This window comes from Lepisosteus platostomus, chromosome 5, assembly GCF_059453375.1.
Source record: "Lepisosteus platostomus isolate fLepPlt1 chromosome 5, fLepPlt1.hap1, whole genome shotgun sequence".
Classification (NCBI taxonomy): domain Eukaryota; kingdom Metazoa; phylum Chordata; class Actinopteri; order Semionotiformes; family Lepisosteidae; genus Lepisosteus; species Lepisosteus platostomus.
The window spans coordinates 45,255,978-45,278,328 of NC_142615.1; the positions used below are offsets into that span (position 1 = coordinate 45,255,978).

Sequence of the window (22,351 nt, forward strand, 5' to 3'; positions counted from 1 at the left end):
AGTGAAATAGAGCGGGGACGAAGGCAGTGAAGAGAGAGAACGTGGGAAGAAGAGAAAAACGCAAGGGAAAAAAAGCAGCGTCGTAAAAGAGGTGACGGAGCTGTCCTCTCAATAAGAAGGGTGCCAGCGAGCTTTGGTCTAGCTTACGGCCACACCCCCTTGAGCACGCCTGATCTTGTCTGATCTCGGAAGCTAAACAGGGATGGGCCTGGTTAGTACTTGGATGGGAGACCGCCTGGGAATACCAGGTGCTGTAAGCTTTTAAGCGCAGGAGGCGCCCTATCCCCGCTCGCTCGCTCATTCCCCTGTTCACACGTGCAGTGCGGCTTGTCCGTCTGTTTATTTGTCAGCTTTGGCGAGACACGGGTGCTTGTGTATTAGCGTGAGCGTTTTTTATTCTGATCAGGAACAGTTTTACAAGTCCGCAAAGGATCGAGGAAAGGTTTATCGCCAGCTGAAAAGAGACACAGCGCTTCGGCTGTGGAGACTTGTTCGGCTGGCGTTCGGAGAGTCGCGTTTTTCAGAATTGTTTTGAGATCGTTTTCCACAGAGCTCAGATGTCAAAGCACAGCAGCAGCTCTCCACAGCGATCCTCTATAGCGCCCTTTCTCCCGCAGCTCCGTCCTCATTGGAAGGAAGCAAAAGTGAAAGGCTGAAGTGAAATAGAGCGGGGACGAAGGCAGTGAAGAGAGAGAACGTGGGAAGAAGAGAAAAACGCAAGGGAAAAAAAGCAGCGTCGAAAAAGAGATGACGGAGCTGTCCTCTCAATAAGAAGAGTGCCAGCGAACCTTGCTCTTGCTTACGGCCACACTCCCTTGAGCACTCCTGATCTTGTCTGATCTCGGAAGCTAAACAGGGATGGGCCTGGTTAGTACTTGGATGGGAAACCGCCTGGGAATACTAGGTGCTGTAAGCTTTTAAGCGCAGGAGGCGCCCTATCCCCGCTCGCTCGCTCATTCCCCTGTTCACACGTGCAGTGCGGCTTGTCCGTCTGTTTATTTGTCAGCTTTGGCGAGACACGGGTGCTTGTGTATTAGCGTGAGCGTTTTTTATTCTGATCAGGAACAGTTTTACAAGTCCGCAAAGGATCGAGGAAAGGTTTATCGCCAGCTGAAAAGAGACACAGCGCTTCGGCTGTGGAGACTTGTTCGGCTGGCGTTCGGAGAGTCGCGTTTTTCAGAATTGTTTTGAGATCGTTTTCCACAGAGCTCAGATGTCAAAGCACAGCAGCAGCTCTCCACAGCGATCCTCTATAGCGCCCTTTCTCCCGCAGCTCCGTCCTCATTGGAAGGAAGCAAGAGTGAAAGGCTGAAGTGAAATAGAGCGGGGACGAAGGCAGTGAAGAGAGAGAACGTGGAAAGAAGAGAAAAACGCAAGGGAAAAAAGCAGCGTCGTAAAAGAGGTGACGGAGCTGTCCTCTCAATAAGAAGGGTGCCAGCGAGCCTTGCTCTCGCTTACGGCCACACCCCCTTGAGCACGACTGATCTCGTCTGATCTCAGAATCTAAACAGGGATGGGCCTGGTTAGTACTTGGATGGGAGACCGCCTGGGAATACCAGGTGCTGTAAGCTTTTAAGCGCAGGAGGCGCCCTATCCCCGCTCGCTCGCTCATTCCCCTGTTCACACGTGCAGTGCGGCTTGTCCGTCTGTTTATTTGTCAGCTTTGGCGAGACACGGGTGCTTGTGTATTAGCGTGAGCGTTTTTTATTCTGATCAGGAACAGTTTTACATGTCCGCAAAGGATCGAGGAAAGGTTTATCGCCAGCTGAAAAGAGACACAGCGCTTCGGCTGTGGAGACTTGTTCGGCTGGCGTTCGGAGAGTCGCGTTTTTCAGAATTGTATTGAGATCGTTTTCCACAGAGCTCAGATGTCAAAGCACAGCAGCAGCTCTCCACAGCGATCCTCTATAGCGCCCTTTCTCCCGCAGCTCCGTCCTCATTGGAAGGAAGCAAGAGTGAAAGGCTGAAGTGAAATAGAGCGGGGACGAAGGCAGTGAAGAGAGAAAACGTGGGAAGAAGAGAAAAACGCAAGGGAAAAAAAGCAGCGTCGTAAAAGAGGTGATGGAGCTGTCCTCTCAATAAGAAGGGTGCCAGCGAGCCTTGGTGTCGCTTACGGCCACACCCCCTTGAGCACGCCTGATCTCGTCTGATCTCGCAAGCTAAACAGGGATGGGCCTGGTTAGTACTTGGATGGGAGACCGCCTGGGAATACCAGGTGCTGTTAGCTTTTAAGCGCAGGAGGCGCCCTATCCCCGCTCGCTCGCTCATTCCCCTGTTCACACGTGCAGTGCGGCTTGTCCGTCTGTTTATTTGTCAGCTTTGGCGAGACACGGGTGCTTGTGTATTAGCGTGAGCGTTTTTTATTCTGATCAGGAACAGTTTTACAAGTCCGCAAAGGATCGAAGAAAGGTTTATCGCCAGCTGAAAAGAGACACAGCGCTTCGGCTGTGGAGACATGTTCGGCTGGCGTTCGGAGAGTCGCGTTTTTCAGAATTGTATTGAGATCGTTTTCCACAGAGCTCAGATGTCAAAGCACAGCAGCAGCTCTCCACAGCGATCCTCTATAGCGCCCTTTCTCCCGCAGCTCCGTCCTCATTGGAAGGAAGCAAGAGTGAAAGGCTGAAGTGAAATAGAGCGGGGACGAAGGCAGTGAAGAGAGAGAACGTGGGAAGAAGAGAAAAACGCAAGGGAAAAAGAGCAGCGTCGTAAAAGAGGTGACGGAGCTGTCCTCTCAATAAGAAGGGTGCCAGCGAGCCTTTTTCTCGCTTACGGCCACACCCCCTTGTGCACGCCTGATCTCGTCTGATCTCGGACGCTAAACAGGGATGGGCCTGGTTAGTACTTGGATGGGAGACCGCCTGGGAATACCAGATGCTGTAAGCTTTTAAGCGCGGGAGGCGCCCTATCCCCGCTCGCTCGCTCATTCCCCTGTTCACACGTGCAGTGCGGCTTGTCCGTCTGTTTATTTGTCAGCTTTGGCGAGACACGGGTGCTTGTGTATTAGCGTGAGCGTTTTTTATTCTGATCATGAACAGTTTAACAAGTCCGCAAAGGATGGAGGAAAAGTTTATCGCCAGCTGAAAAGAGACACAGCGCTTCGGCTGTGGAGACTTGTTCGGCTGGCGTTCGGAGAGTTGCGTTTTTCAGAATTGTATTGAGATCGTTTTCCACAGAGCTCAGATGTCAAAGCACAGCAGCAGCTCTCCACAGCGATCCTCTATAGCGCCCTTTCTCCCGCAGCTCCGTCCTCATTGGAAGGAAGCAAGAGTGAAAGGCTGAAGTGAAATTGAGCAGGGACGAAGGCAGTGAAGAGAGAGAACGTGGGAAGAAGAGAAAAACGCAAGGGAAAAAGAGCAGCGTCGTAAAAGAGGTGACGGAGCTGTCCTCTCAATAAGAAGGGTGCCAGCGAGCCTTGCTCTCGCTTACGGCCAGACCCCCTTGAGCACGCCTGATCTCGTCTGATCTCGGAAGCTAAACAGGGATGGGCCTGGTTAGTACTTGGATGGGAGACCGCCTGGGAATACCAGGTGCTGTAAGCTTTTAAGCACAGGAGGCGCCCTATCCCCGCTCGCTCGCTCATTCCCCTGTTCACACGTGCAGTGCGGCTTGTCCGTCTGTTTATTTGTCAGCTTTGGCGAGACACGGGTGCTTGTGTATTAGCGTGAGCGTTTTTTATTCTGATCAGGAACAGTTTTACAAGTCCGCAAAGGATCGAGGAAAGGTTTATCGCCAGCTGAAAAGAGACACAGCGCTTCGGCTGTGGAGACTTGTTCGGCTGGCGTTCGGAGAGTCGCGTTTTTCAGAATTGTATTGAGATCGTTTTCCACAGAGCTCAGATGTCAAAGCACAGCAGCAGCTCTCCACAGCGATCCTCTATAGCGCCCTTTCTCCCGCAGCTCCGTCCTCATTGGAAGGAAGCAAAAGTGAAAGGCTGAAGTGAAATAGAGCGGGGACGAAGGCAGTGAAGAGAGAGAACGTGGGAAGAAGAGAAAAACGCAAGGGAAAAAAAGCAGCGTCGACAAAGAGGTGACGGAGCTGTCCTCTCAATAAGAAGGGTGCCAGCGAGCCTTGCTCTCGCTTACGGCCACACCCCCTTGAGCACGCCTGATCTCGTCTGATCTCGGAAGCTAAACAGGGATGGGCCTGGTTAGTACTTGGATGGGAGACCGCCTGGGAATACCAGGTGCTGTAAGCTTTTAAGCGCAGGAGGCGCCCTATCCCCGCTCGCTCGCTCATTCCCCTGTTCACACGTGCAGTGCGGCTTGTCCGTCTGTTTATTTGTCAGCTTTGGCGAGACGCGGGTGCTTGTGTATTAGCGTGAGCGTTTTTTATTCTGATCAGGAACAGTTTTACAAGTCCGCAAAGGATCGAGGAAAGGTTTATCGCCAGCTGAAAAGAGACACAGCGCTTCGGCTGTGGAGACTTGTTCGGCTGGCGTTCGGAGAGTCGCGTTTTTCAGAATTGTATTGAGATCGTTTTCCACAGAGCTCAGATGTCAAAGCACAGCAGCAGCTCTCCACAGCGATCCTCTATAGCGCCCTTTCTCCCGCAGCTCCGTCCTCATTGGAAGGAAGCAAGAGTGAAAGGCTGAAGTGAAATAGAGCGGGGACGAAGGCAGTGAAGAGAGAGAACGTGGAAAGAAGAGAAAAACGCAAGGGAAAAAAGCAGCGTCGTAAAAGAGGTGACGGAGCTGTCCTCTCAATAAGAAGGGTGCCAGCGAGCCTTGCTCTCGCTTACGGCCACACCCCCTTGAGCACGCCTGATCTCGTCTGATCTCGGAAGCTAAACAGGGATGGGCCTGGTTAGTACTTGGATGGGAGACCGCCTGGGAATACCAGGTGCTGTAAGCTTTTAAGCGCAGGAGGCGCCCTATCCCCGCTCGCTCGCTCATTCCCCTGTTCACACGTGCAGTGCGGCTTGTCCGTCTGTTTATTTGTCAGCTTTGGCGAGACACGGGTGCTTGTGTATTAGTGTGAGCGTTTTTTATTCTGATCAGGAACAGTTTTACAAGTCCGCAAAGGATCGAGGAAAGGTTTATCGCCAGCTGAAAAGAGACACAGCGCTTCGGCTGTGGAGACTTGTTCGGCTGGCGTTCGGAGAGTCGCGTTTTTCAGAATTGTATTGAGATCGTTTTCCACAGAGCTCAGATGTCAAAGCACAGCAGCAGCTCTCCACAGCGATCCTCTATAGCGCCCTTTCTCCCGCAGCTCCGTCCTCATTGGAAGGAAGCAAGAGTGAAAGGCTGAAGTGAAATAGAGCGGGGACGAAGGCAGTGAAGAGAGAGAACGTGGGAAGAAGAGAAAAACGCAAGGGAAAAAAAGCAGCGTCGTAAAAGAGGTGACGGAGCTGTCCTCTCAATAAGAAGGGTGCCAGCGAGCTTTGGTCTAGCTTACGGCCACACCCCCTTGAGCACGCCTGATCTTGTCTGATCTCGGAAGCTAAACAGGGATGGGCCTGGTTAGTACTTGGATGGGAGACCGCCTGGGAATACCAGGTGCTGTAAGCTTTTAAGCGCAGGAGGCGCCCTATCCCCGCTCGCTCGCTCATTCCCCTGTTCACACGTGCAGTGCGGCTTGTCCGTCTGTTTATTTGTCAGCTTTGGCGAGACACGGGTGCTTGTGTATTAGCGTGAGCGTTTTTTATTCTGATCAGGAACAGTTTTACAAGTCCGCAAAGGATCGAGGAAAGGTTTATCGCCAGCTGAAAAGAGACACAGCGCTTCGGCTGTGGAGACTTGTTCGGCTGGCGTTCGGAGAGTCGCGTTTTTCAGAATTGTATTGAGATCGTTTTCCACAGAGCTCAGATGTCAAAGCACAGCAGCAGCTCTCCACAGCGATCCTCTATAGCGCCCTTTCTCCCGCAGCTCCGTCCTCATTGGAAGGAAGCAAGAGTGAAAGGCTGAAGTGAAATAGAGCGGGGACGAAGGCAGTGAAGAGAGAGAACGTGGGAAGAAGAGAAAAACGCAAGGGAAAAAGAGCAGCGTCGTAAAAGAGGTGACGGAGCTGTCCTCTCAATAAGAAGGGTGCCAGCGAGCCTTGCTCTCGCTTACGGCCACACCCCCTTGAGCGCGCCTGATCTCGTCTGATCTCGGACGCTAAACAGGGATAGGCCTGGTTAGTACTTGGATGGGAGACCGCCTGGGAATACCAGGTGCTGTAAGCTTTTAAGCGCGGGAGGCGCCCTATCCCCGCTCGCTCGCTCATTCCCCTGTTCACACGTGCAGTGCGGCTTGTCCGTCTGTTTATTTGTCAGCTTTGGCGAGACACGGGTGCTTGTGTATTAGCGTGAGCGTTTTTTATTCTGATCATGAACAGTTTAACAAGTCCGCAAAGGATCGAGGAAAAGTTTATCGCCAGCTGAAAAGAGACACAGCGCTTCGGCTGTGGAGACTTGTTCGGCTGGCGTTCGGAGAGTTGCGTTTTTCAGAATTGTATTGAGATCGTTTTCCACAGAGCTCAGATGTCAAAGCACAGCAGCAGCTCTCCACAGCGATCCTCTATAGCGCCCTTTCTCCCGCAGCTCCGTCCTCATTGGAAGGAAGCAAAAGTGAAAGGCTGAAGTGAAATAGAGCGGGGACGAAGGCAGTGAAGAGAGAGAACGTGGGAAGAAGAGAAAAACGCAAGGGAAAAAAAGCAGCGTCGAAAAAGAGATGACGGAGCTGTCCTCTCAATAAGAAGAGTGCCAGCGAACCTTGCTCTTGCTTACGGCCACACTCCCTTGAGCACGCCTGATCTTGTCTGATCTCGGAAGCTAAACAGGGATGGGCCTGGTTAGTACTTGGATGGGAAACCGCCTGGGAATACTAGGTGCTGTAAGCTTTTAAGCGCAGGAGGCGCCCTATCCCCGCTCGCTCGCTCATTCCCCTGTTCACACGTGCAGTGCGGCTTGTCCGTCTGTTTATTTGTCAGCTTTGGCGAGACACGGGTGCTTGTGTATTAGCGTGAGCGTTTTTTATTCTGATCAGGAACAGTTTTACAAGTCCGCAAAGGATCGAGGAAAGGTTTATCGCCAGCTGAAAAGAGACACAGCGCTTCGGCTGTGGAGACTTGTTCGGCTGGCGTTCGGAGAGTCGCGTTTTTCAGAATTGTTTTGAGATCGTTTTCCACAGAGCTCAGATGTCAAAGCACAGCAGCAGCTCTCCACAGCGATCCTCTATAGCGCCCTTTCTCCCGCAGCTCCGTCCTCATTGGAAGGAAGCAAGAGTGAAAGGCTGAAGTGAAATAGAGCGGGGACGAAGGCAGTGAAGAGAGAGAACGTGGAAAGAAGAGAAAAACGCAAGGGAAAAAAGCAGCGTCGTAAAAGAGGTGACGGAGCTGTCCTCTCAATAAGAAGGGTGCCAGCGAGCCTTGCTCTCGCTTACGGCCACACCCCCTTGAGCACGACTGATCTCGTCTGATCTCAGAATCTAAACAGGGATGGGCCTGGTTAGTACTTGGATGGGAGACCGCCTGGGAATACCAGGTGCTGTAAGCTTTTAAGCGCAGGAGGCGCCCTATCCCCGCTCGCTCGCTCATTCCCCTGTTCACACGTGCAGTGCGGCTTGTCCGTCTGTTTATTTGTCAGCTTTGGCGAGACACGGGTGCTTGTGTATTAGCGTGAGCGTTTTTTATTCTGATCAGGAACAGTTTTACATGTCCGCAAAGGATCGAGGAAAGGTTTATCGCCAGCTGAAAAGAGACACAGCGCTTCGGCTGTGGAGACTTGTTCGGCTGGCGTTCGGAGAGTCGCGTTTTTCAGAATTGTATTGAGATCGTTTTCCACAGAGCTCAGATGTCAAAGCACAGCAGCAGCTCTCCACAGCGATCCTCTATAGCGCCCTTTCTCCCGCAGCTCCGTCCTCATTGGAAGGAAGCAAGAGTGAAAGGCTGAAGTGAAATAGAGCGGGGACGAAGGCAGTGAAGAGAGAAAACGTGGGAAGAAGAGAAAAACGCAAGGGAAAAAAAGCAGCGTCGTAAAAGAGGTGACGGAGCTGTCCTCTCAATAAGAAGGGTGCCAGCGAGCCTTGGTGTCGCTTACGGCCACACCCCCTTGAGCACGCCTGATCTCGTCTGATCTCGCAAGCTAAACAGGGATGGGCCTGGTTAGTACTTGGATGGGAGACCGCCTGGGAATACCAGGTGCTGTTAGCTTTTAAGCGCAGGAGGCGCCCTATCCCCGCTCGCTCGCTCATTCCCCTGTTCACACGTGCAGTGCGGCTTGTCCGTCTGTTTATTTGTCAGCTTTGGCGAGACACGGGTGCTTGTGTATTAGCGTGAGCGTTTTTTATTCTGATCAGGAACAGTTTTACAAGTCCGCAAAGGATCGAAGAAAGGTTTATCGCCAGCTGAAAAGAGACACAGCGCTTCGGCTGTGGAGACATGTTCGGCTGGCGTTCGGAGAGTCGCGTTTTTCAGAATTGTATTGAGATCGTTTTCCACAGAGCTCAGATGTCAAAGCACAGCAGCAGCTCTCCACAGCGATCCTCTATAGCGCCCTTTCTCCCGCAGCTCCGTCCTCATTGGAAGGAAGCAAGAGTGAAAGGCTGAAGTGAAATAGAGCGGGGACGAAGGCAGTGAAGAGAGAGAACGTGGGAAGAAGAGAAAAACGCAAGGGAAAAAGAGCAGCGTCGTAAAAGAGGTGACGGAGCTGTCCTCTCAATAAGAAGGGTGCCAGCGAGCCTTTTTCTCGCTTACGGCCACACCCCCTTGAGCACGCCTGATCTCGTCTGATCTCGGACGCTAAACAGGGATGGGCCTGGTTAGTACTTGGATGGGAGACCGCCTGGGAATACCAGATGCTGTAAGCTTTTTAAGCGCGGGAGGCGCCCTATCCCCGCTCGCTCGCTCATTCCCCTGTTCACACGTGCAGTGCGGCTTGTCCGTCTGTTTATTTGTCAGCTTTGGCGAGACACGGGTGCTTGTGTATTAGCGTGAGCGTTTTTTATTCTGATCATGAACAGTTTAACAAGTCCGCAAAGGATGGAGGAAAAGTTTATCGCCAGCTGAAAAGAGACACAGCGCTTCGGCTGTGGAGACTTGTTCGGCTGGCGTTCGGAGAGTTGCGTTTTTCAGAATTGTATTGAGATCGTTTTCCACAGAGCTCAGATGTCAAAGCACAGCAGCAGCTCTCCACAGCGATCCTCTATAGCGCCCTTTCTCCCGCAGCTCCGTCCTCATTGGAAGGAAGCAAGAGTGAAAGGCTGAAGTGAAATTGAGCAGGGACGAAGGCAGTGAAGAGAGAGAACGTGGGAAGAAGAGAAAAACGCAAGGGAAAAAGAGCAGCGTCGTAAAAGAGGTGACGGAGCTGTCCTCTCAATAAGAAGGGTGCCAGCGAGCCTTGCTCTCGCTTACGGCCAGACCCCCTTGAGCACGCCTGATCTCGTCTGATCTCGGAAGCTAAACAGGGATGGGCCTGGTTAGTACTTGGATGGGAGACCGCCTGGGAATACCAGGTGCTGTAAGCTTTTAAGCACAGGAGGCGCCCTATCCCCGCTCGCTCGCTCATTCCCCTGTTCACACGTGCAGTGCGGCTTGTCCGTCTGTTTATTTGTCAGCTTTGGCGAGACACGGGTGCTTGTGTATTAGCGTGAGCGTTTTTTATTCTGATCAGGAACAGTTTTACAAGTCCGCAAAGGATCGAGGAAAGGTTTATCGCCAGCTGAAAAGAGACACAGCGCTTCGGCTGTGGAGACTTGTTCGGCTGGCGTTCGGAGAGTCGCGTTTTTCAGAATTGTATTGAGATCGTTTTCCACAGAGCTCAGATGTCAAAGCACAGCAGCAGCTCTCCACAGCGATCCTCTATAGCGCCCTTTCTCCCGCAGCTCCGTCCTCATTGGAAGGAAGCAAAAGTGAAAGGCTGAAGTGAAATAGAGCGGGGACGAAGGCAGTGAAGAGAGAGAACGTGGGAAGAAGAGAAAAACGCAAGGGAAAAAAAGCAGCGTCGACAAAGAGGTGACGGAGCTGTCCTCTCAATAAGAAGGGTGCCAGCGAGCCTTGCTCTCGCTTACGGCCACACCCCCTTGAGCACGCCTGATCTCGTCTGATCTCGGAAGCTAAACAGGGATGGGCCTGGTTAGTACTTGGATGGGAGACCGCCTGGGAATACCAGGTGCTGTAAGCTTTTAAGCGCAGGAGGCGCCCTATCCCCGCTCGCTCGCTCATTCCCCTGTTCACACGTGCAGTGCGGCTTGTCCGTCTGTTTATTTGTCAGCTTTGGCGAGACGCGGGTGCTTGTGTATTAGCGTGAGCGTTTTTTATTCTGATCAGGAACAGTTTTACAAGTCCGCAAAGGATCGAGGAAAGGTTTATCGCCAGCTGAAAAGAGACACAGCGCTTCGGCTGTGGAGACTTGTTCGGCTGGCGTTCGGAGAGTCGCGTTTTTCAGAATTGTATTGAGATCGTTTTCCACAGAGCTCAGATGTCAAAGCACAGCAGCAGCTCTCCACAGCGATCCTCTATAGCGCCCTTTCTCCCGCAGCTCCGTCCTCATTGGAAGGAAGCAAGAGTGAAAGGCTGAAGTGAAATAGAGCGGGGACGAAGGCAGTGAAGAGAGAGAACGTGGGAAGAAGAGAAAAACGCAAGGGAAAAAAAGCAGCGTCGTAAAAGAGGTGACGGAGCTGTCCTCTCAATAAGAAGGGTGCCAGCGAGCCTTGCTCGCGCTTACGGCCACACCCCCTTGAGCACGCCTGATCTCGTTTGATCTCGGAAGCTAAACAGGGATGGGCCTGGTTAGTACTTGGATGGGAGACCGCCTGGGAATACCAGGTGCTGTAAGCTTTTAAGCGCAGGAGGCGCCCTATCCCTGCTCGCTCGCTCATTCCCCTGTTCACACCTGCAGTGCGGCTTGTCCGTCTGTTTATTTCTCAGCTTTGGCGAGACACGGGTGCTTGTGTATTAGCGTGAGCGTTTTTTATTCTGATCAGGAACAGTTTTACAAGTCCGCAAAGGATCGAGGAAAGGTTTATCAACAGCTGAAAAGAGACACAGCGCTTCGGCTGTGGAGACTTGTTCGGCTGGCGTTCGGAGAGTCGCGTTTTTCAGAATTGTATTGAGATCGTTTTCCACAGAGCTCAGATGTCAAAGCACAGCAGCAGCTCTCCACAGCGATCCTCTATAGCGCCCTTTCTCCCGCAGCTCCGTCCTCATTGGAAGGAAGCAAAAGTGAAAGGCTGAAGTGAAATAGAGCGGGGACGAAGGCAGTGAAGAGAGAGAACGTGGGAAGAAGAGAAAAACGCAAGGGAAAAAAAGCAGCGTCGAAAAAGAGGTGACGGAGCTGTCCTCTCAATAAGAAGGGTGCCAGCGAACTTTGCTCTTGCTTACGGCCACACCCCCTTGAGCACGCCTGATCTCGTCTGATCTCGGAAACTAAACAGGGATGGACCTGGTTAGTACTTGGATGGGAGACCGCCTGGGAATACCAGGTGCTGCAAGCTTTTAAGCGCAGGAGGCGCCCTATCCCCGCTCGCTCGCTCATTCCCCTGTTCACACGTGCAGTGCGGCTTGTCCGTCTGTTTATTTGTCAGCTTTGGCGAGACACGGGTGCTTGTGTATTAGCGTGAGCGTTTTTTATTCTGATCAGGAACAGTTTAACAAGTCCGCAAAGAATCGAGGAAAGGTTTATCGCCAGCTGAAAAGAGACACAGCGCTTCGGCTGTGGAGACTTGTTCGGCTGGCGTTCGGAGAGTCGCGTTTTTCAGAATTGTATTGAGATCGTTTTCCACAGAGCTCAGATGTCAAAGCACAGCAGCAGCTCTCCACAGCGATCCTCTATAGCGCCCTTTCTCCCGCAGCTCCGTCCTCATTGGAAGGAAGCAAGAGTGAAAGGCTGAAGTGAAATAGAGCGGGGACGAAGGCAGTGAAGAGAGAGAACGTGGGAAGAAGAGAAAAACGCAAGGGAAAAAAAGTAGCGTCGTAAAAGAGGTGACGGAGCTGTCCTCTCAATAAGAAGGGTGCCAGCGAGCTTTGCTCTCACTTACGGCCACACCCCCTTGAGCATGCCTGATCTCGTCTGATCTCGGAAGCTAAAAAGGGATGGGCCTGGTTAGTACTTAAATGGGAGACCGCCTGGGTATACCAGGTGCTGCAAGCTTTTAAGCGCAGGAGGCGCCCTATCCCCGCTCGCTCGCTCATTCCCCTGTTCACACGTGCAGTGCGGCTTGTCCGTCTGTTTATTTGTCAGCTTTGGCGAGACACGGGTGCTTGTGTATTAGCGGGAGCGTTTTTTATTCTGATCAGGAACAGTTTTACAAGTCAGCAAAGGATCGAGGAAAGGTTTATCGCCAGCTGAAAAGAGACACAGCGCTTCGGCTGTGGAGACTTTATTAATAAGGCCCCTCAGTAGTTGAGATCTCTGTTATACCCATCTAGAAACATGCAATCAGCATGTTATTGCTGAAGCAATAGTCACAACATTATTCCACACCTGGGTGAGAGGCGGGTGATGATGACAGTCGTGCTTTCTACACCTTATACTGAGCTCAGAAATGGACCAAGCGGACATCTCACGAGCAGATCCCTCCGCGTATAAGAAAGGCAACTTGTCTCAGCAAAAATACCACGGATTCACATCCAAAATATGATAAAAAGGCAAAAACCCCACACTTGGAATGCAAACGTACCCTAAAAAGGAAACACGGTTTTAAAACGAACTTGATTTTCCCCTGGAGAAACCTTTTTATGGACACACATCGCATCTATTACACATGTAGAACTAAATATAAAGATAAAACTTAATATAAGAAGTCATGACATATCACACATGACGAAGTCTGGTCCAGAATAAACAGTTTACACTGACCCACCTTTATTTACCCTGGTCACTCACTTCTATTAACTGTTTAACTGGGTAACAAATTAATATTTGTTTCAATTTGGGATCTACACCTGGGAGCCCTGAAATGTTGGCCAGAGGGGAGAAGCTTATATTCAGACGTGAGAATATATTAAAAAAAGGATCTGATGTTGTTTTTCACCTGTCTAATCAAAGCTTGTTCAAAAATTATCTGATTATAGGACACACGAGTTTATAATCATACTCATTCCACTTTTTAACCACGTATGTATGCACAATATGAAACGTATATACACTAAATCTCACGTGTGACTCCCATAATATACATTTCTTTACGAAAATTAGGAACACTTACTACAATTATCAACCCCCCATGACGAGGCAATATTTCATACCTTTGTTTCTTTGTGGGTTCAAAGTTCTGTCCTGTCGTTTCACACGTAACGTTTTGGTAGTTATCTCAATTTTCCTTTGCAATTATCTCCAAGATCATCATCAACTTTTTGTAAAACGCTATGCACAACTGATATTTAAAGAAAGTCCTGTACCAAAACGTCTTCGTAGGAAAAGACAACTTTTTTTTCCTTATGTTAGTCGCTACACGGTTACTCAGAAAATCCATTCACCGCCTTTAAAAAAAAAGTTTCGTTTTTTATTGTGGTTCACTGACATTTCTGTCACAATTCTGAGGGACCCCAAATAAAATTCACTTGCCGGTATAAAGACGCCGGCGAGGATAAGACAGGTATCGAGCCACCTGCGTATCTAGAGGACGTTTAAAATAAAAAAAATGGCGTGTAATGTTGCGAAGGGCTACTGTTTTTTTTTAATAGTTTGTCGATTGTAAGGGACGTGGGCCGCGACAGAAATACTGGACGGGGTGGGAAAAGGTTTATTGATGGTTTATTGTACCGCAACGGTCACAATTGACTCACCAGCAAAGATGGCACCGAGGCCACATCGACTCCCTCCCGCTCTGCCTCGCACCGAAGCTCGAGCTGCGGAGCGCGACGCCAAACCGCCGGTCCGCGGTCGCGGGCGCCGGACATAGACGTCATAAACCCTTCCGAGGCGCAGGAATTATAGATCACTGTAGTTTCTTCTGGACCCGGGTTAGGGACAGTGTGCCCTCCGTGAGAGTCTTCTGAGGAAGCCAGTGTCTCATGGGTGTCCAGGCTTGGTACCATCTGTCCATCACAGGACACACAGACACACACACTCACACACCCTGGACAGGACACCAGTCCTTCACAGGACACACACACACTCACACACCCTGGACAGGACACCAGTCCATCACAGGACATACACACACCCTAGATAGGACACCAGTCCATCACAGGACACACACACACACTCACACACCCTGAACAGGACACCAGTCCTTCACAGGACACACACACACAACCTGGATAGGAAACCAGTCCCTCACAGGACACTCAGACACACACACTCACACACCCTGGACAGGAACCAGTCCATCACATGACAAACACACACTCACTCACACACCCTGGACAGGACAGCACTCCATCACAGGACACACACACCAGGGCCAGTTTTCCCAGAAGCCAATTAGCCCAAAAGCCTGTCTTTGGACCCGGAGAACACAGGGAGAACATGCAGACTCCACACAGACAGTCCCCCCCCCCCTCCGGGTCCAGACCCGAGCCCGGAGCCCCCCCGCGCTGAACCCCTCCGTACAGACGGCCGCACACAGCTCCGTTGTTCCCGATTCCCGAGGTCATCTGTTAAAAGAAGCCGGTGTGTTGCCTCCAGGTGACATTTCCTACTGGAGTCAGGACAGGAGGCTCTTCTGTACACAGAAGGGGGTGGGGGTGGGGAACAAGCCGCCCAGCCCTGTGGTTGAAGCCGATACCCCGGCTTCTCTCCAGACACAGCTGGGTGAGCTCCTCCAGTCATTACAGGGGGCTCTACTGTACTCAGAGGGTGGCGGGGGTGTGGAACAACTCCTTTGTTTGGGGCCTTGGGGCATTCTTGTTGTGAAAGGCGCTATATAAAAAAACTGAATTGAAATTGAATTTTACAGGTTTGGGTTTTTCGGAGAGCTTGTCAGAGATCTTGTCTGACGTGCCATTTCAAAAACGTAACGACACTCCTCACGTCCGAGCGCCGCCGGTCTGTGACGTAACGTATGCTTACACAACCATGACGGTTTCATCATGGACAGCACGAAAGCCCGAAAAGTGGTTGACGTTTTAATTTGGCAACGCCACGATGGATCCCAGTTTTTTTTTTTATTTTGGAGGCCAAAGAGGACAAAAAAGGAAACGTCCGGAGGTGGATCGATGGTCATCTTTGCGGTTGTTCTGATGTTCTGGAAAAAACAAAACAAAAAAAAACGGCTCGCTTGCCCGGTCGTGTAGTGTTTCCACACTCCACGCAAATCAACTTCTCTTCGCCCCCGTGGGCTAGTTGCCCGCCGCACCCCTCTCACGTGATAGGGGCTTCCCCTGGCTGTGACGTACTTACCCTACCCCCTTCCGCCAACGTCATACCGAAGGTCGCGCTTCGGGCCGCGGCGATGTTGACGGACTGTCTTGTAGCGTGAGAAGGGTTTAAATTTCGACTTAAGGAGTTGGCCATCGTTATATTTCGCGAGGTATCATAGGGGGGAAAAAGAACATTTATATTTATCAACCTACTAGTAATACTGGGTGGATGTCACGTTCCCCAAAGTTCAGTGCCTCTCTCTAATAAAGTAAAAAACCGACATTAAACTCCGTTCGAAACAGCCGTTTGTTATTCTGTTGTGAGGTGTGAGGGCGGAATGCAAATCAAGTTGGTGAATAGAAAATGAAACAGGAGTCACTTCTTGAGCTATGAATTCCAAAAAGTATGAAAACCTGTGCATTTTAACAGTGCAGAATACTCATAAATTGCACTGACTTGCTTGCTTTCTTCTGTTGCTTTTATATTTCAGTCATTCACTGTCAGCTAGCACTGGAACAATTCAAGAGAGGTAGAAACAGAAGCTGTCAGGAGAGGGATTTGAACCCACGCCTCCATTTGGAGACCAGAACACCCAAGCCCACTGGAAAGACACATGTCCTTGAATCTGGCGCCTTAGACCACTCGGCCACCCTGACAAGCAAGAGCAAGTGCTGTGCTGAATGCACCAGTAGTTGACTAAACTGAGTTTCTTCCCTGAAATTATTTGCTTACGAAGAGCCAAGTTGCCTTGAATGGATCTTGAAAATCAAATATACGGGTGGATTGTTATTCGGTTGTGAGTTTTGAGGGGCGTATTATAAATTGAGTTGGTGAAAAGGCGCTTTTTGTTAGTCTGTCGGGAGGCTGCACAAGGTGTTTAGAGGGAGAACTTCTAAAAAGCAGGCTCTCTATGTTTAACATCAAGGCAGATTTTTTTTTTCTCAATGGAAATGCTCTTTGGCGCTTTCAGCTTTACGTAGGGAACAACGTCTGCCAGATCACTTTTGAGCAAATGCAAATGGTAATGTGCCACCAAGTACATTTAATATTGGCTGTGGTAGCGAGTTGCTTTTGTTTGCAAAGCTTTTACTTCTTTAAACTGAATCATCGGCAGGAGTAGCTTATTAAATCTTTGCTCATAGCACTCCATCAGAAATACATTGGAGGCATTGGAGACCCACGTGGTGTTACCACCCCCTGCCAATCCCTGATTGGTTGATCAAGGTGAGATATGAGTCACTTACTCCTGACACTTAGGAATGCAGTCCAGATGTCCATTCGGCACTCCCTAGACAGATAGGCGCCAATGGATGACCATAGATCATGATAGCCAGGCTTAGCTAAGTGGATCTCCGTTTGGGAGCTGTCCCTTATCAGAAGAAAACATCTTAAATCAGCCTGCATGAATACTTTCTCTGTGGCTGCACCACAGAGAGGGAGAGTGAGATGGGGCCTCATTTAGGAAAGCACAGCAACGCTTAATTCTGTCTTATTAATAAGCATTGCCGCTACAGCTGTAAAGTTATTTGGCAAGCATGGACCTCTGAGAAAGAGTCTGAATCCATCAAGAAGACAGGAATTCTAATATCGCACTGCCGTCTTGTGTACAAAATATTTGTTCAGCTCTGACGTCTGTGTGCGTTGACAAGGCATCTCAAAAGGACGTATTAAATAAGAAAATGATCCTTTCTGTTACCATTCCTGCGGTTGGAGCGTTGTTTCACCCTTTTACGTTCTACAATATTTACAGACAAGGTTTTATCACTGGAGTTGTACAGAACAAGTGTGCATCAGTCCATGAAAATCATCAGTACCGCTGTTTTTCTATGCATAGTTTAATCAAGAGCACTTAAAAGATGCAAAAGATGGATTGTGTTCTGTGAGCACCTGCACATCTCTAAGTCACTTCCACAGCCTTCTATGTCGGGGGTATAGCTCAGGGGTAGAGTGCATGCTTTGCATGTATGAGGTCCCGGGTTCAATCTCTGGCATCTCCAAGTGTTTTATGTTACTGTGCTCACATCGCAGTCTTCTGTTGAGTGAGAACTCTTTGCTCGTGTTCATAGAGAGCCAGGTTTACACAATTAAACTCGAAGTGCTACAGTGTTCTCTGCAGTTTTAAATGTACCTCCAAAGCATTTAGTTCTGTTAACTACCAAAGAATGTGAACTAATTTAAAGTCACATTCAGGAAATCCAGAGAACGTCTTCAAACTTGTCGTGGCTGGTGCAGAAAAACCTCACCCGGGATGTTGAATCTCACCCGGGATTTCCTGAGAGATCATTCACCGAGCGAGTCCTCCCTCTGGATTCCGCTGAAAGCTGCGCGAATTCCTCACAGCATATCCTGTACTGTGTAGCACAGTGACAAGAACGCCTTGAGTTCTTTTCCATATGTGAAGGAAAATGCAAAAGAGCATGAAAAGTATTGATGGTATAAAATATCCATGGTACAACTCAAGAAAGAAACTGACGGACAAAACAATGACATTTGATGATTACAAGAGAAACACAACTGTCCGAACATGGGCTTGGATCCTGAACACTTATGTTAAAACACAAAGCAAAGGTTATAACCTGTCAATGTCTCCATGTCTTACAGTTTATGAAATAACACAATTTCTTACTTTCTTATTAATTTCTCACTATAGATAGATGATTGAATTTGAACAAAATCACAATTAAAAACATTTTGGGTTAAACTGTTATTCACATTCTCTAATAAAGAGGAAATGTTAGTGTTTTCCAGTGTGTGAGCCCATTTGTAAAAAAATAACAAATAAAAGTTATATGAATTGAATTGTTCTACTTTTTAGGCTTGCATAGTCTTATTGATATTTCAGTTAAATATTTTCTTCTGTAGTAATTTCAGTTGATATTATATTAATCCTGATTTACAATTTTTGGACATGGTTCATCTTAAATAATTTGTAATTAGTTTCAGGTTTGGAAAATTGCACCCAGAAGCTACTAAAACTGGTAATGTTTGCATAATGTGTATTGTAATAGTAGCATTTTGGGTGGGAAAACAAAAGGTATTTCTTGGTATGAATCCCAAAACTTCATTGGCAGCGTTCTAGGACTTTTTGCTTCAGATAAAGCTGTCAATACATCATAGATTTCTACTCCATCAATATCAGCAGTGTTATCACTACTGAACACTAAATATAGATCCTGGCAATACTTTGTGAGATCTTCTAAAGAAAATCCAAAATTCTACTGAAGCAATCAAATTTATACGTTTATTTTTGAACGAGAAGAGGATCATTCCTCTCAAAACTCAAAACATGCCTGTCTTTTCTTTTTTTCAAGGACAAATGGATTATTGAGGTGTAAAGATGGGTTAAAAAAACAAAATCATCTGCTATTGCTGCTGTTTCTTTGATAGTTTCTTCAAATCCTTCAAGTGATCATCGATATCAAGGAATAATATCATGCACTTGTCGCCGTGCATCCTCAGCTAAAATGTTTTAAAAAGTGCGACAAAAGTACAAAATAACAACATTTATGGTTACTTCTATATTAAAATGAAGGTAAATATACCAAGATATTAAAATACAATTGTACAGTGCTAACCTAATAATGCCTGTGAAGTTTTCCAACAAATTTGAACTGTAATTCTGAAATATTATATATGAGAATGCAAAGAGAGTACAAAGATCAAATTCAATCAGTGAAAATACAACAGTAGCTCACTAAACTAAGTTTCTTCCCTGAAATGATTTGTTTGTAAAGCACCAAGCACCCTTGAATGGATGGCAAAAATCAAATATACAGATGGATTGAGAGTGTGCTTTCCAACATTTAACATTTTCTTTTGATAGGACGGAGATGTCTTCACAATCTGGATTTTATTAAAAGGAGTGACATCAGTGTAGAACAGCTTTCCTTCTTGGGGAACAACAGTTGTGTTCCATATTTCTTATTCTTTTAGTTTCAAGATTGCAATTTAGTGTGAAACAGAAAAGCCAGCTGGAAAATCTGTTACACGTCATTTACAATGGCCTTTTAACTAATAGCCCGTGCAGGGATCAAACCCCAGCTGTTGGTACGAGTTTCGTAAGGCTCTGCAACATGCAGATGAGAAACTAACCTCTGCTTCTTCATATATACACAGCGAGCTATATTTGCAAGCTTATTGCCCCCTACAGGCTCTGTATTTGATTGCGGTACGAGACCGCCCGTGGAGAAATGAAGTGAGGAGGTTGTGTTCATTAAAAGGCTCATAGCGTCCCTGGGAGGGCTCAAACCACCACCCTTTTGGTTAACACCCGAGCCACAAAGACTCATGTACAGCTTAACACGTCTCGGTCTCAGTGCAAGTGATACACTCCGTAAAAGTTTTGGAGATTCATTTGTTTTTAAAGGAAAATTACCAACAGCAGCTGAGATTTATTGGAGTTTTTTCATTCTATACTGCGATTTCTGTGTTTTGACGAGAAGGGATGGACATATAAGGTCAGAAGGCTGGGGAATTGGACCTTATGGTGAAGGCTGCAGGTTCAGCAGCAGAACCTGTTCAGTATCAGTTGACTCCCATGTACTTAAAACACTCAACTTCCGGATTTAGAGTCAGACGTGCTACCGTTGCACCATGGGGTACTTAATGAAAAAAAAACAATCAGTGTTCCTGGATCTGTTGTCGAGAACAACACCTGCTCAAGAGCTGTGAGGCAAGAATAAAATGTGGTCTGGGAAGAAGAGATTCTCTTTGGGAGAGCGGCACTCCTCACAGGAGGAAAAAAAAATTCACGACGCTGATGGGGGCTTAAAAGTAGCTGTTTGGCGTGACCTCGTGGCACAACGGAAGCGCTTCTGACTTCACATCAAAAGGCTGCGTGTTCAAATCATGTCGAGGTCAGCTATTAGTTTTTCAAGTTCTGCTTGTGCTGAACATGGAATTCATACCATGTAGTTGAGTTCTATCTGTACACCACATAGATAATCTACACAAAATAGAGTAATAAAGAACACGCATTTAGGAGCTTACGCAGCGAATACCCTTGAATACAAGAGAAAAGGCACGGTTCACATCTGTGAATCATCACCCCCTTCTTTAGAGACAGCTACATCAGAGAATGGAATCCTGGAAGTTTCAGATCTCCTTTATTATAAAGTAAAACAAACCTGAAAGTTGGAGATTTTAAGGACACTGTTTTATTAAACAGTGTCTTAAACCTGAAAATGTAATTTGAAAAAAAAACTGCTATTGGACATTAGCTGGTGCTTTTTGTAACGATTTGCTATTTCATGCTGGAAAACTAAGGAAACAGACCCAACGTTCGCTTTCAGGTGTGGTTCATTACATAATCTATTACTGAAGAGCCTGATTAAAATTTACACGAACCAGCTAGAAGTCGAACCTACAATCTTATGATCCGAAAATCATAAAAAAAATAAAGAAAGGGGCCACAGCCACAGCAAGGTTGTACGAGGTTCTGGGGCCTGTCTGGTGTGTAAAACACTTGGTTTCAGCAGTGCGGGTGCTGTATTTGAAATGCTATTGAGCCATGAAGATGACCCACCTATCCCAGTGTATTACCTGTAGTGTTATCTTCAGAAAATCCTAAAAAATATAAAGAAAGGTTCCACAACCCAAAACAAAGCTGGGAAAAGTCAGAGGACCTGCTTAGTGTCCAAAACACTTGCTGCATTGTGGGTGCTGTGGTTTAAATGCTATTGGTTTGTGAACAGAATACCCCTATCCCAGTGCATTGTGCCATATTAAATAAAAGCATGAGAAAAAGAGATTCAAAATGCAAAGCTGTGTCAGTGTTCTGTGTAAAAAATCGGTTTGAACATCATGGGAGCTGTTTTTAATAAGCTGCTGAGAAAAGAATATTTTAATCTTCCTGCTGTCAGTAGTATTGTGAATATAGTTGACCCTTACCTGAATGAAAACAGGGCGTAAAGGAAGGGTTTCAGAAATCAAACAAAGCTTTATTCCCGTGCTTACAGTCTGGGTAATGGGAGACTGCGCTGTTCTGCTTCCTATGGTCATATACGGGTTTTTGGCATGAAGCCGTATTGAACAGTATTTCTCGCGTTGTGAACGTGTGCACACAGCGGTCCCCCGGGTTCCAGTTCGTGCGTAATTACGCATCGATGAAAAACCGGAGGTTTAAAAAAAGATAATTAGCTCACTGATAGTTTGATGTAAAGGCTGTGGAAATATCCACAAGTCGTGGTCTTTAAAATGCATTTGGTTTGACGGCGTTCTGTGCTTCCATTGCGAAGATATGGACAAAAGAATATTCGTGCATGGTCAAAAAAATGTCATAAAATCGAAAAAGTAAAGGCTGAGAAAGCATCCACAATGTATTTTATACACAAAACAAGCATTCTCGCAACTCTAAGAGGTTTCGTGAAAGCGCTACAGGCGTGCCAAAATCATTTTCGAACTTCGAGCTAACTTTACCCCGGTCCATTTCGGGCAATCACAAAGGGCTTAATTTCGTTAAATGCAGGTGTTAATTTCCTTTCTGGAAAACTTGTTTTTGATTAAATTCACACAGCTTGCGAAAAATGAAATTCAATTCTTGGTTATCAGTGCAGAAGAAATATTACCGGCTGGCAAAATAAACGGTAAGATATTTTTTTTAACCGAAAACTTGTGATTCGAGAGAAGTACCCATCCGCCAGTCTCTGTGGGACAATCGGTTAGCGCGTTTGGCTGTTAACTGAAAGGTTGGTGGTTTGCGTCCACCCGGGGACGCGTTTCTTCTGCGATGTAAACGTTGTCTTCAGTCAATTAGATTTCTCAGCGAAGCCATAACCATTTTAATATTTGCAGGAAATGCGAGTGTTTAACACGTGTCAGGGTCACCGGGAAATGTCCAATAATGCCCAACATTGCAACTCCCCAGAAAACCATATTCACCCAAGAAAAAATATAGTCGAATCTTCATTTATACTCCAGTTGAATCCTCTGCTGAAATATTTTAAAAATACAATGCAGGTTTGTTTGAGAACTTGACAAGCATTGTTACGATAGCACTGTGCAGTTGGATTTTGATATTTTGACATATTTACCTTAATTTTAAACATAAATACTATACAGTATATTGTAATTTTAAAATATGTTAGCTGAGGATGCAAAGGGGTGAAAGGGAAAGGTCAGAGGGTATAGT

At 47.6% G+C, this 22,351-nt stretch overlaps 7 non-coding genes and 13 pseudogenes across 7 annotated transcripts; 19 read left to right on the forward strand and 1 right to left on the reverse strand.

Moving 5' to 3' along the window:
- The first annotated feature begins 141 nt into the window (after positions 1 to 141).
- Positions 142 to 260, forward strand: LOC148667164 (5S ribosomal RNA; annotated as a pseudogene).
- Positions 261 to 797: 537 nt separating this feature from the next.
- Positions 798 to 916, forward strand: LOC148667165 (5S ribosomal RNA; annotated as a pseudogene).
- Positions 917 to 1,452: 536 nt separating this feature from the next.
- On the forward strand, positions 1,453 to 1,571 carry LOC148667166 (5S ribosomal RNA; annotated as a pseudogene).
- A 537-nt stretch (positions 1,572 to 2,108) lies between these two features.
- On the forward strand, positions 2,109 to 2,227 carry LOC148667167 (5S ribosomal RNA; annotated as a pseudogene).
- Positions 2,228 to 2,764: 537 nt separating this feature from the next.
- On the forward strand, positions 2,765 to 2,883 carry LOC148667168 (5S ribosomal RNA; annotated as a pseudogene).
- Positions 2,884 to 3,420: 537 nt separating this feature from the next.
- LOC148667169 (5S ribosomal RNA) lies at positions 3,421 to 3,539 on the forward strand. Its single transcript, XR_015938055.1, has one exon. It is a non-coding gene; the product is annotated as a 5S ribosomal RNA (ribosomal RNA).
- A 537-nt stretch (positions 3,540 to 4,076) lies between these two features.
- LOC148667170 (5S ribosomal RNA) lies at positions 4,077 to 4,195 on the forward strand. The gene has a single exon (XR_015937365.1). It is a non-coding gene; the product is annotated as a 5S ribosomal RNA (ribosomal RNA).
- A 536-nt stretch (positions 4,196 to 4,731) lies between these two features.
- On the forward strand, positions 4,732 to 4,850 carry LOC148667171 (5S ribosomal RNA). Its single transcript, XR_015937366.1, has one exon. It is a non-coding gene; the product is annotated as a 5S ribosomal RNA (ribosomal RNA).
- Positions 4,851 to 5,387: 537 nt separating this feature from the next.
- On the forward strand, positions 5,388 to 5,506 carry LOC148667172 (5S ribosomal RNA; annotated as a pseudogene).
- A 537-nt stretch (positions 5,507 to 6,043) lies between these two features.
- LOC148667173 (5S ribosomal RNA) lies at positions 6,044 to 6,162 on the forward strand (annotated as a pseudogene).
- Positions 6,163 to 6,699: 537 nt separating this feature from the next.
- LOC148667174 (5S ribosomal RNA) lies at positions 6,700 to 6,818 on the forward strand (annotated as a pseudogene).
- A 536-nt stretch (positions 6,819 to 7,354) lies between these two features.
- Positions 7,355 to 7,473, forward strand: LOC148667175 (5S ribosomal RNA; annotated as a pseudogene).
- A 537-nt stretch (positions 7,474 to 8,010) lies between these two features.
- On the forward strand, positions 8,011 to 8,129 carry LOC148667176 (5S ribosomal RNA; annotated as a pseudogene).
- A 537-nt stretch (positions 8,130 to 8,666) lies between these two features.
- Positions 8,667 to 8,785, forward strand: LOC148667177 (5S ribosomal RNA; annotated as a pseudogene).
- Positions 8,786 to 9,323: 538 nt separating this feature from the next.
- Positions 9,324 to 9,442, forward strand: LOC148667178 (5S ribosomal RNA). The gene has a single exon (XR_015938056.1). It is a non-coding gene; the product is annotated as a 5S ribosomal RNA (ribosomal RNA).
- A 537-nt stretch (positions 9,443 to 9,979) lies between these two features.
- LOC148667179 (5S ribosomal RNA) lies at positions 9,980 to 10,098 on the forward strand. Its single transcript, XR_015937367.1, has one exon. It is a non-coding gene; the product is annotated as a 5S ribosomal RNA (ribosomal RNA).
- Positions 10,099 to 10,635: 537 nt separating this feature from the next.
- On the forward strand, positions 10,636 to 10,754 carry LOC148667180 (5S ribosomal RNA). Its single transcript, XR_015938100.1, has one exon. It is a non-coding gene; the product is annotated as a 5S ribosomal RNA (ribosomal RNA).
- A 537-nt stretch (positions 10,755 to 11,291) lies between these two features.
- On the forward strand, positions 11,292 to 11,410 carry LOC148667181 (5S ribosomal RNA; annotated as a pseudogene).
- A 537-nt stretch (positions 11,411 to 11,947) lies between these two features.
- Positions 11,948 to 12,066, forward strand: LOC148667182 (5S ribosomal RNA; annotated as a pseudogene).
- Positions 12,067 to 15,765: 3,699 nt separating this feature from the next.
- On the reverse strand, positions 15,766 to 15,878 carry trnal-caa (transfer RNA leucine (anticodon CAA)). Its single transcript has 2 exons — positions 15,841 to 15,878; positions 15,766 to 15,811 (listed from the first exon to the last, which is right to left on the reverse strand). It is a non-coding gene; the product is annotated as a tRNA-Leu (tRNA).
- Positions 15,879 to 22,351: the final 6,473 nt, after the last annotated feature.